Source organism: Xenopus laevis, chromosome 2S, assembly GCF_017654675.1.
Source record: "Xenopus laevis strain J_2021 chromosome 2S, Xenopus_laevis_v10.1, whole genome shotgun sequence".
In the NCBI taxonomy this organism is placed as follows: Eukaryota; Metazoa; Chordata; class Amphibia; order Anura; family Pipidae; genus Xenopus; species Xenopus laevis.
Window position 1 is genome coordinate 12,838,776 of NC_054374.1, and position 16,287 is coordinate 12,855,062.

Consider the following 16,287-nt stretch of genomic DNA (forward strand, 5'->3'; position numbering starts at 1 on the left):
GAGCAAATTGTTTTCAAGCAATAGTGTCACATTGTGAAACCTACTGAGTAACTTGCTCTCAATGTGTGCTAGAAGAAACACGTCTTATTAGTATTTGGGATGTTCGATCATGCACAAATAAAACCTCTCATCCTAAACCCGGAAGAAAAAACAAAACAACTTTTTTAAATGTGATATAGAATTTAACACCTCATGGTTTTTTTTTTCCTTCTAGTGTTCAAAATAAACCGAGTCTCTCAATTAAAAGGGTCACGTGTAATTGTGTAATTCACAAAATGTAAAAGGATGAAGTTTACTGTGCACAAGTGCTAAGGCACGCCTTGTAGTTACATGCTCTTCCATGTAACATAGCAGTCGTAGTGTAATTTAGTGCCACTAATCTTATCTGTTACCAAAATAAAAATAGAATATGTACATATGCTTCTGTTTCCCTGTTATAGGTGAGATAAGCATCTCTCATGTGAGACATTTCTATTTCTTCAATAAAAATATTATGAAGTATATTAAACTCTCAATGTTTTGCACAGTTACTTTGGCATTTGGCTATGTCATTGGTATGCTTGGGGTTCTCTTGGTGGAGTGTTCATCCACTGAACCTTTTAAGCATTCTGATTCTATAATTCTTTGTCGATATTACACTGATTTGCTCTTGAGAAAAAAAAAAGCTCTGATGCTCAAACATATACTTTTCTACGTGCAAACTTTCTGCAATGCTGTACTTCCTTCGTTTTTTATTAAGTTGCAAAATGTCTTTCTCTTGGCACGTTTGGTGCCTCTTGACCAATACACAATACAGTGACACATGATGAACTAGTTCTTTGTAGTTCATAAGATTTGCAGAGTAAACCATACAGAATGGATGCAACATATAGGTTATGTCTTTATGAACACTGAATTCAATGAAAAAGAAGGCTTAGAGGATTAATGAAGAAATACAGACCAATTTACAGGGGTCGTTCAGGTGCCCCAGCACCTGGCCCTCAACATAGAGAGTGGTAATCCTACAATAACAAAAAAAAGGCATTCATGCACTCTAGGGGGTAAATTTATCAAAGAGTGAAGTTCCGCCACTAGAGTGAAATTCCGCAGCTCTCCATTTATTTCTATGGGATTTTGAAAGGTGTATTTATCAATGGGTGAAAGTGAAATTTCACCCTTTGATAAATACGCCTTTAAAAACCCCATAGAAATGAATGGGAAGTGGCGGAATTTCACTCTAGTGGCGGAACTTCACTATTAACCTCACTCTTTGATAAATATACCCCTAGGATTCCAGAGCTATATCCAGAGCTGCATAAAATAGTAAACATCTCTGTAAGCCCTATGCATTTTGTTCCCTAAGGACTAAAGCCTATGAATTCTTGAGTGCCTGAATCTCCATTTTCTCTACGGTGTTTTATGAACACAGCACCTTCCATATATGAGCTCCAGAGTCTTCAGTCATCCTATACAATAATGGGCAGATTTTACCTCAATTCACATTTTTCCAGGTAAAAACCATGATTGTGGGTATTTTCAAATTTAATATTCTCAAATGTTCAAGATTTAGAAAAATGTTAAAAAAGCGTATTTTTTTTTAAAAAAATCTGTTCCTATTGATGGAAAGTGTAATTCAAAATTCACGCTATTTTAAAATGAGAATTTTCAAAAATATGAGATTTTGCAGGCGCATTCAAAAAGAGTATAAAAAGTAGAATGTTATTTTAGTGTAAATGTCATTTTTTTTAAGGGATCAAGTTTTTAAAATCTGAGTTTTTTAAAAATAATTCTTTTAAATGTATTCATATGTTTATTTGAATTGAAATTTTAATACAGTTGCCTCCCTGGGACTGATTTATGATCAACCTTCGAGATCAAATTTTACTGTGATTCCAGTGAAATGTAAATAATTGCGATCCTGATCAGGCAGGTATTTGGTCAACTGCTTTGTATTTTCAAGATTTTTGCATCTCAGCAGGCACATGGGTGTCCCTTGCCCTGACGTACCCATAGTGATAGCACTGAGTGCCAATGGACACTTATGGCAGGCATTTTAAAACTGTTGCAATGAGCCATGTGCAGAATGCAGATCGAATAGCTGCAATGAAAATGGCTAGATGCAAGAGCTTTGTAACAGAGGCTCTAATGACTACTTGTTTTTCAGGCCTTACCACTAAATTGTATGAAACACAATAATAAATAACATATATATCTCTTTATATATGTTGTACTCAACTTATTGAATAGGAACCCTCTGTCTTCAAGTATCTAATACAGAATTTGTCAATGGTGATAATTAACAGGATTATTAGAGCAATTATCTCTTTCTTTCATTGATGATCTAGACCCCTCCCTTCAATGCATCTGTCAAATATAAATCATAATTTGATTACTCCTTCATGACCTAACCCACTTGTTGTTTATTGATTCTGGTCAAAAGGAGAACAACTTTAATTATTATAAATGTCCTAGCCAAGGACATAGTAATGAATGATCAACAAAGGAAAATATATATGGCCATTATGCAATCTGCTGTGGTCACAGCCATCTTGTTTGTACTACTCGAATTTAAGTATATTTATAAGCTCATACCTGTTCCTGGAAATACTATCTAGTTGCACAATAAATATTGATTCACTGAAAAGACCTGCTGTTACTTGCCAAATATGTGTTATATTACCCCTTTCCTCCACACCTTAGGCATCATAAACATCACCTCTTTTTATTACAGGTATTTGAAGGACACTATTGTAAGCATTCCTTACTGCCAAATTTACAGTTATTTGCCTTCTTTCCTCTAACCAAATGTGGAGCTAGAAATCTAAGTCTCAAAAAATGAGGTAGTTATACTTTATGTACAGAATGCAGAAGTGTAATATAAAATAGTTAAGACAATGAAAAAAAAACAGGAGGAACTGCAAGATGAGCAATCTGCACCTCTATCAGGTTTGCTCACAGGTCAGTGACTAGACTCTGAAGAAGTAACCTATGAGTTGTATAAGGTAATACATAACTTTGGCTTGATGAAAGGTGAAATGTTGTAAAGGACATGTTATTATGAAGAAAGATGATTTAATATTGAAGAAAGAAAACAGATTCTGTGCAAGGTGTTAAAAATACTCATGTCCTTATTTCAGACCTGTGGTTAAAGGAAAGTGGTTACCAATAATACTGTAGGTCTGTGAAACAGGCAGAAGGTTTGGGCAGGAAGCAAATAAGGAATATCTGATAGACAGGTCAAAGTCAGGACAAACTGCAGACATGTCCAGGAAACAGGCCAAGGTCGGGCCTAGGCGATCACACAATAATTAAGCAAGGGGCTAGGGCAAGGGCACAGGAACAAAGTAAAGACTCAGGAACAAGGTAGGAATGAAGCGGGAATCAGGTAAGCATTCAATAGACTAACAGGGTGGATCAGGTTGGGGAATTTAATGATCAAGCACTAACTGATGCAAGAGGCAGGCTTATAAGGCCCCTTAATTGACAGATTGAAACCACATACTGTAAATGAGGTAGGACTTGATAACAGTATGGCAAAGAGAGATACAGGTTGCCTTCTAGGAAAATTGGCCAGCAAATATATCTAAAACCCAGTTGAACATGCAGTCCAAGGTTCAAGCACAGGCAGATCCTGACAATCTCAGCCACATTGTAAAGTAAAGTGAATCCTAAGAGATTATAACACTTACACATGCATAGGAAAGAGGCACGGAGGCAGAACTGCATTAAACCAATTTTGAAATTTGCACAGGATTCATTTTTGTAAATTAGCACTTCTGTTGGGTAACATTTTATCAAGTCCATTTAGGTCACAACAATATTAAATACTAATAAGGCTTTGGCTCTAACAGTAACTCTACTGTAGATCCAGTAATATGTATTTACTAATCAATAAGCCATAATTTCATAACCATTGCCTTCCTGATTAGGCTCCCCATTCCTAACCTCTCTAATGAATGGGTACCTAGCTGGAATTGTCAAAATATAAAGTACTTACAAATCTGAGTCAGAAAACCACATACATAATATGCAGTATGCGTGCTCGTCATGTTTAATTTGCATTTACTGATTTCACGACGATTGGGATCTCACTTCAAATATTCAGTTACTTATTGGCTATCATCAACCAGTTTTTGTATCCAGCTGATGGAAGATTGTTGAAAGGCAAACAAGATTTTGGGCTGTATTAAAAGTACTATACAAATCACGTGTCTGTTTTGGTCACCAGAAAAATAAAAATATGGCACCTTCAAATTTATTTTAATAAAAGCAGGAATTCAGTTACCAATTAAAGGCCAAGTATCACAATGTCTCTAAAGTAGGTCTGTTGGTCTTGGTAATGCCATTTTTACATGGATGGAACTGACTAAAGAACAAGGGTATGTGTCAATAGTACATGTTCTACTCGCACAAGCATATGCAATAACATTTCTTATTGGTACAGAGTTCTGTATTGGGTTCACATTTATTTAATTTGTTCATATACAATAACATTTCTTACAGGAAGATTCAAAATATTGTTATTATTGCAAAAAAAAACAAAAAGAAAATTAACCCAAGGCTCCTCCAAGTAGCTCCTAACTTTAACTACAATTTTTACTTTATATTATTTTATTACTCAAAAATGCTTAAATTGCATAAAACATAAAACCAAGCTCACCCAATTGATTTGTAGACCTGGCAGTCAAACACCCAGGGTCCGTCACTCAGATCTGCTTAGTTGGAATTTACTGATATATTTTTACCATGTTGTACTTTTCTTGGTGCCACAGTGCATGCTTTTATACATTTGTTTTAAGCTGTGATTCACTTTAATGGATATAAGGACAGGATTGTACTGTGTATTCTTAAGTCTTTATATAACCTGCTTAACTGCTAGTCGATCCAGAAAAAAACCTATTTGAAGCCTCTCCAATTTGCCTTAGAGGGGAAAAATCCTTCCTGACTCCAAGATGCAATGGGACCAGTCCCTGGATCAACTTGTACTATGAGCTATCTTCCATAACCCTGTATTCCCTCACTTGCTAAAAAGCCATCCAACCCCTTCTTAAAGCTATCTAATGTATCAGCCCTGTATGCACATAAATTAAGTCCCATGAGTGCTCCGTGTTCTGTTCTTTATGCTGATGTTGCTTTTTGCGGCAGCACCTGGGCTGTTCTGCCTTTTTCTAGGGAGTGAGTGAGCTTCTCTTCAGACTCTCTATATAATGATTCAAAGTGGACCAGCACTCCAGTTTCTTCAAATGTGTAGCAAAAAGTGTTATTATTACAACATCACAGGATCCTTGATAAAGGCCCTAATGTGGGCCAAAATGTTGGATTCACCACAATGTGAACCCTAATATTACCCACAGTTTAGGGCTCACTTATGACTTATGACATCAACTGAAAATGCATCAGAGCGAAAAAAATGAGAGGATGAAAGACTTATTAAAGGCACATAATCCTTGTACTTCTGGATAGTTGCATCTGCGCTGCTGTATCCGTACCTTCTAGGCTTCTTAATAGGCTTCTCCTATTAAGAAATGTGTATAAGTGCATCTACTGAGCTAATTACTAGGTTATCCCAGTGACCTGCATCAACAGATGCGATTTACAAGTCCCTAATAGTGATGGGCGAAGTTTTCCAGTTTCGCAGCGAAACGGCAAAAATGGCAAAAAATTTGTGAAACGCTTTGAAATCAATGGACGTCAAAATTATTTTGATGCACGCAACAATTCTATACACGCGGCTATTTTGTCCAAATGCATTAAAGTCAATGGGCATACTAATAAATTTCACAAGCAAAAAAAATTGTGCGTCCGACGATTCTGATGCCCAAATTTTTTTTACGTGGCGGATTTTTCGCAGGTGAATTATCACTGCAGTTTTGCAAATTTATTCATTGGCAGCGTAACATGGAAATTAGCCAAAAATTTGCGCCTGTCGAATTCATTCACCTATCACTAGTACCTAAATGTAATTTTCATAATGATGTAGAGCACCCTTAGGTGTTGGCCACCTCCGCAGAGAGTGGGGAGGGAAGACAGCCCCCTAGGCAATGAGGCTAGGGGGCTGTCAACATACTTTTTTCTACCTTTGCCCACCCACTAAAACAATTTAAATTTGATCATATGGGAGTCTTCATTTTGGGGCCCTATATGCCACGTGCTTGGGTACACCTATTCAGAGGACCCCAGGCTTTCATAGTTTGGGTGATTTGCCATGATACCTAAAAGTATTTAGGAAATATGATGCTGCAGGTTGGAAAGTTTGAGGTGATTTTTGAAAATGTCACCAAAATTGCCAAATTTAGGAAAGGTTTGTGGCTTGGTGCTTTGGAGTAGAAAGACATGCATACCCAACTTGGATTCGGTGGAATGTGTACATTCTGAAAATATCTGGGGTGAATGTACTTTTTTCTACCTGTGCCCCCCCCAATCTATGCAGATGTGTTGATTTTGCCGTATCTGGAATTACAGAACTGATAGCGCAATTAGGGTGTCTACATTTTGGGGCCCCTATATGCCACATGCTTTGGTAAACCTATACATATTTGGCATCAAACTGTTCAGTGGACTCCTGGCAATCATATTCAGGGTGTTTTACATTGGTACCTAATAATGTGTGGGAGATATGATGCTGTAGATTGGAAGCTTTGAGGTAATTTTTCAAAAAATTCACCAATTTCTATAAAAAATTATAAATTTAGGAAAGAATTGCAACTTGTGTATTTTGGCGTACATAGATTTATTTATCCATTTTTGATTTGCCAGAATCTGCTCTTTCTAATAATGCATAGTTTTCTAGGGTAAACCTACTGTAATGGAGTGTTTGGCCTTGAAATCCGAAGTATGCCATTTTGTGGAACGATGCTTTGGAAATTGGGTAGTGTACTGCCTGGAGATTTTGATCTATACAAGTCAGAAATCTCCATAAAACTATATATATTTGGTATTGGCGCGTTCAGGAGACATATAACTTTCCAATTCGGCTGTTCTCATACATAAAATAAAGTATGTTTCTGATTTATGTGATTGTATTGTGTGAAACATGATTTTTTTCATTTTATTAGACACTTGGGGGCCGATTCACTAAGCTCGAGTGAAGGATTCGAATGAAAAAAATTTGAATTTCGAAGTATTTTTTTGGTACTTCGACCATCGAATTGGTTAAATTCGTTCGAATACGAACGAAATCGAACGAATCGAACGAAAAATCGTTCGACTATTCGACCATTCGATAGTCGAAGTACTTTGCCTTTAAAAAAAAATTCGACCCCCTACTTCGGCAGGTAAAACCTACCGAAGTCAATGTTAGCCTATGGGGAAGGTCCCCATAGGTTTGCTAACCTTTTTTTGATCGAAGGATTTTTCTTCGATCGTTGGATTAAAATCCTTCGAATCGTTCGATTCGAAGGATTTAATCGTTCGATCGAACGAAAAATCGTTTGATCGATCGAACGAACGTTTAGCGCTAAATCCTTCGACTTCGATATTCGAAGTCGAAGGATTTCAATTCGAGGGTCGAATTTCGAAGTATTTTTTACTTCGAAATTCGACCCTTAGTGAATCTGCCCCTTGGAAACCTATATCTTTTCACAGAAGTGGAATTACACCAAAATTCTAGCACATTTTGAATGCACGTGTTGTCCTCAAAAAAACAATATATTGTTTTCCTGGGTAAACTAAAAGACCCCCTCAGGAAAAGCACTTAAAGTGAGAGAGTACAAAAAGTCTAAAAATACTGCTTGGCAGTAGATGTTCGCATTTAGGACAAAATGGCTTGCAGGGAAAGGGTTAAATACTTGAAGCTGTAAGAGAGAATTGGCTAGAAAAATGAACAATAGTAGGACAATTAGTACTAGACAATAAGCTCTGGCTAACACTACAGTAACTATGACAATTCACTGCCTCAAACAAAAATTCTCACATCCAGTGTGCACTCCTAAGTCCCCCAACCATGTGTTGTAAGCTGAATATACTGTGTAGCGGTGGGGGCCCCCTCATTGGGTTGAAAAGACTGGGTGGGTACAAATGACTCAGCAGCTCAAGCCATACCTCCCAACTCTACCATTTTCTGTGTAACAGTCCTGATTTTGGCAGCTCAGCTCACAGTCCTGGGTTTTTTACTGAAATGTCCCGAGTTTCTCTTTGACCTTCTGCAGTGAAAAATATGTGATGTGTGAAGCAATGCTGGCAGCTCTCATTGCACAGAATGTGCCTCCTTCCTATGGACTAGTAGGATAATGTCTGTTACCTTCCAATGTCCCTTAAAATGACAACACAAAAGTCAATAACTTTGCTATCAAAATGGGCTGCACTCCTGGATCACACTAGGTCCTTGAGAAAAGAATTACTCCAGGGAACAGCAGGAAACAAATCCAAGGAGGCAGCACTATGCAATGTTTTGTTATAGGCATAGGCAGAGGGTGATTTTTTTGTTTGGGCAGGTTAAGTCTAATGTTACTCCAACAGTTTCTTCACCTGTGATTTTCTACTGGTGGTGTGACAGTTGATTAAGCCCCATACTTAGGGATGGGCGAATTTTTTGGCCTTGTTTTGCTGAAAAAATGACGCCCATAGACTTGTATGACGTTGTGCGTCAAAATAAAAAGTCGCGCGTCAAAAAAATTTTGCTGCGTGGCTTTAATGGGCATTTTGCCAGTGGCAAATTTTTAGCTAAACGAAACGGGTCAAATTCGCCCATCCCAACCCATATTATAAGGATTTCTAAAAATGCACAACAATCAGAAATCTGACTAATACATGGTCTGACTATTACTAGTGATGGGCGAATTTATTTGGCACGCGCAAATTCGCAAAACGGCCGCGAAAATTCACCGGCGTCAAAAAAAATGGACGTCCGTTTTTTGGATGTCAGCGTCCGTTTTTTGGACACCGGCGTAAAAAACTAGACACTGCCGCCTTTTCGCTAATTTTTCGCCATTTCCCACAAAATTCGCAAATTTTTTGGCGAAACGGCGCAAATTCGCCCATCACTAACTATTACCTATTAACTGATGGATCTACAGGCTTCATGGTTACATACTAAGCAATGTTTCACTTAATATAGATGAAGCCCAGACTATTTTGAAGATAATATGGATAGCTCTCTCTATTATCAAAATTGTAGAAAAAGTTCAGTTCAGCCACATTACTGGAAATCAGGATGAATGCTTTGGTTGTTTAATATTATACAATGTTTATTGGTCGAGTTTCACATAAAACACATGGGATATGCTAACTGTGTCATTTATGGGAGATCTTATATATAGAAAGTATAATGCAGTAGATTCTTGCAAGAATCAGTAGCAGCCTTTTTACAGTAAATACAATATAATAGCAGATTAGGTTGAATAAAAACTAGCATTCGACCATCAACACAAAATTTGTATGTACAGTAAGTGACACTTTAATTACACATTTTTTTCTAAACAAGTTATTGCAAAAGCTTGGTTAACTCTTTACCTGATGCGACTGGTTGCGACTTTGCGCAGATACTGTATGCGCATAGGCGTATCCATTCACAACAGGAAGGGGCGGAGGACCTGGATGGCGACAAGGAGGGGATGCATTCAGCAACATGGAGGTAGACATGAACCGGGAAGGAGACAGGGAGGGGGATGAGGGAGGGGACCGGGAAGGGGAGGGGGCGACGACCCAGAGCCAGCCTAGGGTCGCCCAGTTTATAAATCCAGCCGTGGACTTGTACAATTTTCTGTTAACACAGTGGATATTTATAATGTTATAAGAAAAAAACTGAAAATACTTTCAAAATATTGAAAGTAAACAAAATTGTGTGTAATAGCGATGGACGAATTTATTCGCTAGGCACAAAATTGCGCGATTCGCCGCCCGCCAAAAATTTCTCTGCCCGAAACATGTTGTGTGTGAACCACATCCTCAATAAAATTAATTGCAGTTAAAATACTGCCATGGACTCGTCCTAAATACTTTAACTTTATTGGATTACTAGAAATTAATGTAAACTTGTAATAAACCCAATAGGCTGGTTTTGCCTCCAATAAGGATTAATTATATCTTAGTTGGGATCAAGTACAAGCGACTGTTTTATTATTACAGGGAAAAAGGAAATCCTTTTTAAAAATTTGGATTATTTGGATAAAATGGAGTCTATGGGAGATGCCTTTTATATAATTTGGAGATTTCTGGATAATGGGTTTCTGGATAAAGAATCCCTTACCTGTATAAGAAAATGGCAGCATCATAACCCTTCAGTACATTTAGCCTATGCCTGTGTTGTAGAATTCCACTCAGTAAGAGAGAGGCTAGAAAATTGGGACAGACAGAGAATAAAGCTTAAACAGAACACAGGAACGGGCTGTGCGTGTGTCATTGATAGTGAGTGACATTAAAATTGTTCCCTGTGATTAGAGATTCCCTGCTCTGCTTCTTCCACTGGACGTAAGAAAAGACCTCAGGTCTGTCAGTGTACGAGAGCTTATGTTGTATGACATCCTAAGGCAGGCGTGCTATTACATGGCTCTTAGAAATGGCTCAAAAGTGCTGTGTAATAAGGCAAAAATAGCACAGAGAAACACTTCTCCCTGTACCGTGGGCGAGCAGAATGAGTCCTTATAAAAACTCTTTCACACTGTCTAGGTCACAGCATTATCCCCACTGGCACAAGTTAACTATTATTATTATTATTATTTTTTATAATGAAAATAAATTAAATATTAAGGAAGCTACGGGGGTTTATTTCTGTTAAGTATGAAAACTGTTTCAAAATGTGTCCTGTAGATTTATTGAGAATAGTGAGAAATATATATCATACTGCAATAAAAAAGTAGTTTTGGCTCATTTACAGTATATTATGTGATGAATATGTAAAAGTTCACATATTCCTCCTGATGTACAGAGAGATAAGCCATGTCAACATGTGTCTGGAGCCTAGTGGTGGACTGGAGAGTCAGGTGCCCTCAGGGGCCCACGCACACCCCACCCCAGCTGCAACCCTCCTCTTTCCCCCCATGCATAACATATTTGATCTTGTTGTAACCAGGATAGGGGCTAGGGTGCAGGTAAGGGTGCAGCCCTAAGGGAGCGGGAAGCAGGTCTAGGTCAGCAGGGCCCATGAGGGCTGTGGCACACTGGGTTTTTTTGCCAGGAACAGCTGAAATTGTGAGTTTTTCTCCAGGAAAGTAGTAACCAAAAATTAATTAAAAGTTCATTTATTGGGACATACAGATGAAAGCCTGACGCATTCTGTGCACTTGCTCATAGGCTGTTTTGCCAAGCCAGTCTGACCCTACTGGAGTGGTGGTGTCAGGCAATTGACAAGTCCCTAGTCTGAGCCTGGTTCAGTAGTAGAATAGGTAAACACGTGCCAGAAAGGGCAGTAATATTTGGGACCATGTATTGACTTTGCCCTTCCAAGAAACAATTTGTCAAGCTAAGAGGGGCATTTTATTCTTGTATGCTGTAGGATGAACCCCATTTAAGAATATGGAGGGAGTGTAATTAAAAATCGCAAGCGTTATTTAAAATGGTGTTTTTGCAGATGTCTAGGGCTGCTCACAATGTAAAGTACTCCACTAGCAAATAGTACATTATGCATTATCGCTTAGCATAGATTAACGTTACCACCTGCTCTGGAGTTTCGTTAAATATTTTGTCTTGGCGTTTAATTACATACACTGCGCATGTTCACAAAAGGCCATTTGTTCGCAAACATTCGGAGGAAGTCGTTGACATCACAAACATGGACATAAACATGGTCGCTAACGTTCGCAATGGTGTTCGCAAACTTTTTTTGCACTAACAAAACATATTACATTCCCCCGTTTGAGGTTAATTCTTCAGGAAATGATGGTGATAGTAAACATGAAGGTGTGTGATCTTGTAGATCCTCCGCCTCTGTTGTGAAGAACCTTCTCTGCTTTCCACTGAGCTTAGCTTACCCCTATAAAAGCTTGTACAAAGGGCAGAGAGTGATAGGTTCTTCCTTACATGACAACTGTACAATCTTCTATAACCTCAAAGTCAGCAAACCATGATAGTATACTAAACAATAACGAGTCACTTCACTCACTTTGAGTGTAAACTCTATGGGCCAGGGATCCCCTTTCTGTCTCTTTGTCCATTTGATACTTAGAACTTATCAGGATACCAAAGACTAGTCCAATTGCACTGGAAGTTTTCATTTCTCAAGGTAAGTTGGAGATGACTTCATGTGTTTATTTTTCTTTTGCTTCCTTCCACTGAAACAATTAGAAATAAGGCTGTTTTTTTTTAATTTGACAGAACTGTGATATTTTCGACCTCATTAGATTTGTAAACATTTACATACCAGTGGTAACTTAAAATAGGATCCTAAAGGAGAACTAAAGCCCATACTAAAATATGGCTAGATGTATGTGATACTGCGTATTGTATTCTATGAACAGCAGGTCTACAGCATTATGATCCAGTCCTTTTGAAGTTGTTCTGGACAACGGAACTTTCTATATTTTGAATCTTCATACCTTTAAGTCTACTATAAAATGTATGTAAATATTAAATAAACCCAATAGGCTGTTTTTGCTTCCAATAAGGATTAATTATATCTTAGCTTGGTCAAGTACGAGGTACTGTTTTATTATTATAGAGAAACATTGTTCTGGTGCAGAAAAGGTGCATTTTTGCACTTTACACTCTACCCTGCACGTAAGAAACGATTCATATAAAGTAATGGGCAATATCAACTGCCATTGAGGCACTGTATTAATAGAAGAAGGACAAAGAATCAGCAATTGCTGTGATCTAAAACACTAATATGGCTAGGGGTAGGCAGAAAAGGCACATGCCTAGGGCACAATATTGGGGTGGGCATACCTCTTCTGCTGGTCTGTCTTCCCCTAGTTCAAACACATTCTGTAACTAGGGATGTAGCGAACTGTTCGCGGACGAACCTGTTTGCTCGAACTTCGACCGTTCGCGTCCGCCGAATGTTCACGAACGTCGCGCGACGTTCGCATTTTGAGTTCGCGTTCGATTCGAATACAAATCGTTCGACCATTCGACCATTCGAATTCCTTCGACCGCTAAAAATCGAACGATTTCCATTCGTTCGAACGATTGTAAGCATTCGATCGAATGAAAAGCATTCGATCGAATGCTTCGATCGTTCGATTGGAATGAAAATCGTTCGATCGAACGATTAAAATCCTTCGTTCGTTCGAATCGAACGATTTTAGCGGGTGTTCGAAGTTCGCGAACTGTTCGCGAACGTTCGCATTTTTTGCCGGTGTTCGCGAACACCAAATCGGCAGTTCGCTACATCCCTATCTGTAACTAAGGTAGCAGGAGTGGTGGTGCGTCAGCAAGAGGGGGGTTAGGGTTGTCATTTGCCTGGTTTTCGGGAGTGCTATCCGGACCTGACTAGTTTTCTAAATGGGGCAGGTTTCTGTTATAATGAAGCAGGGATTGGCCGATTGCCATGTTATCCCAACATCACTAATCCCACCCCTGACACCATCCACCCCACCCCCAAGGTCACCTGACCCAGTGAAATCACCACCTGCCACCCCCTGCTCAATAATGTCTCAATAATGCTAGAAGGTGGCAACCCTAAGGGGAGTAGATCTGGAAGCAGGAGTTGCCATGCAAGTGTGGAGTGGCAGTTACAATAGAGGGATGCCGATGATGAGCAAGGGTGCAGGGGCACTTGGGAATGGGATAATTGCCTCAGTCACTAATATATGTTGGTCTGCTATTCGTGTGGGTACCTGGAGCACTTAGGAAAACTCTGGTAGGGGCAATTACCCCCCTTAACCCCTGTGAATGCTTACACTGCAGACTAGTGATGTGCGGCGTGGCCCGATACCCATGGTACCCGGACGGGATCGGGCCGACCTTGCACCCCCTTTTCCAGCAGTAGCTACCCTGTGAGCAACTTCGGATCATCGTGAATTAGCGTTGTCCAGACGAATTTACGCCTGCCGAAGTGTTGCGATGTGCGCGAAGCCAGCACTGGCCAATTTTCGCCGGTTAGTGAATTTGCCCCATTGACTGAACACATCAGGATCCCTGATTTGATGCAGTCCTTAACCAAAGGCATTTTGTAAGCCTCCAGTGTCAGTCTATAAAAAAGTCAATCAGGTATCAGTAGAAGAAGACCCTATAACATTACCATTAAACATTTGATTAGCATTTCATGCTGTGTTATAGTCTTCAATGCAAAAGATTAAATTGTCTCTTTTTCTAAATATACACACACACACACATTCATGCACATACACACAAACAGATACACAAAGCAAAACTGGGAAAAACCTCATAACACACGAGCACATACTGTATACACCTGCTCTTTGTGCCGCCAAACAGTTGCCCAGTTAAGGTAGAACCCATGTTCTGTTCCTTGCATTAATAGATGTCGAACAGAAAAAAAGAAAAATCAGCTGCTCTGTTTTGACACCATTTGTTTTACAAATTGTTCATTGGAGCATCCATCCATCTTTCAGGGTAATAAGTGACAGTGACATTTTTGTATAAATGAAATAAGCCACTGAAAATTATTATACCGTTCCACAGAACTAGTGGCTGGAAACAATAATTAAAATCATCAGTCTTTCTGTCAATAAAGCCGGCAATAGCTATTATACCTTAAAGTTGTTGGTAGAAGATAGAGCCAGTTAAATTGATATTTCTCTTATGATTTATTTTGGAGGAAAATATTGATGACTAACATTTGCTGAAAAAGCACATCTTCCTTCACTTCACTGAACTTACGCGAGCATGTAATGACTACAGGAACCTGGACAAAAAAAAAAAAAAGTTTTAATTGAAATTTGGTTAAATAGCTTCTTCTTGCAAGTATTCACTTAAAGGTCCATTGTCACAGCTGTCTGGGCTGGTTTTAGACCAAGGGCAGAAATAAATCCTTATAATGAATAGGATTCCTGAAATATCAAGGGAAGTCAGGCACAGCACAGACACAATGATTAACTTGTATTACAAGAAATAGCCAGGGAGGCTATGATTTTCTGCAGAATTTGACACTGCTCCTTGAATAAGGTTTGGTGCAATTTTTCTTTAAGTTAATATGATATACAGTAGACTGGCATTTTGACAATTTCTAAGAAATCTTTAAGGCCATTTACTTGCAAGTGTGTAAAGGGGCCACCCGTGGCTGGTGAACACCAATAACAGTCGGGTGTATGTGTAAGGCCTTTAATATGTACTGTGACCCCTGTTATGTGGAAATGCACTGGCAGAGTAGCTTTTCAGGGGACCTCCTCTCATAATTAACCCTTTCTTTTGTTTCTTTGTGTTGTCCAACAGACAGGGCCCAAGTTACTTCCCAAGTTGTCGCACTGCAGTTAGTAGGTTCTTTCTAACCTACACCTGAACACTCTCAATTCCCTAACTGGCGCACAATAGTGCTACCCCCAAAACTCACTCCTTGTTGGGACGGGAGTTTATCCTTAATAACTAGCCTCTCTATCTCTAACTCCTAGGAGCAAATTTGCCAGTGACGGCTTTGCAGCCATCACAACACTTCACCACGCGTAAATTCGATAGGACAACGCTAATTCACTAAAGTGTGAAGTTGCGTCCAGGGCGCTGAACGATGGCGAATTTTTGATAACGTTCCTTCACCAATCAAAGCGAAGATGCGCTAGCGTTGCCTGTTTTACATACGGGGGGAATGATAAAGTTGAATGGACGTATATGTTACAGCAAATACATTACATTACACAAGTCCAGGGAACCTTAATAAATGAAATAGAGTTGTTAAAATGCCCTACACATGAGCCCACTGTATAGTTTATTTTCCATATGTTAGAAAATGAAGGGGGGAACCCAGTTACCCAAAAAAAAATGTACAGACCTTTGCAGGCTATCACTCGGAAAAAAGGAAAAGACGACCAGTGTTTTTTGGCACTTAGAAAATATTTGCACTAAAAATTGAGGAAGTCCTATGCACTCCATTGAACTTCGCTTGGTCTGAGCTGGCAAAGGCAAGTCTGGCGAATGAGGTAGCTTTCAGTAAAATCCACATCTTAGTGAATTTGCAGAGTCCATTCCGTCCATTCACCTGGCATTAGAGTGGGAGGCAACGCTAGCATCTATCTCCTTCGATAGTGAAGCGATGCCTGCGCCCATTAGGAAAGTCCCTGCGGGCAGTAACACTAGCAGATTGATGCTAGCGTTAGCCACACACCCCACTACTAGCATTTTACAAGTCCTGAAGGAAACACTTTCCTAATAATGGTCTGCCTACATTGTTCCTGATGTTCTAGAGGCCAAAGAGGAAGAACTACAACATTGCCCAACTATTTACACAAATAAAACTTATTTTTCACATAATTCTCCATA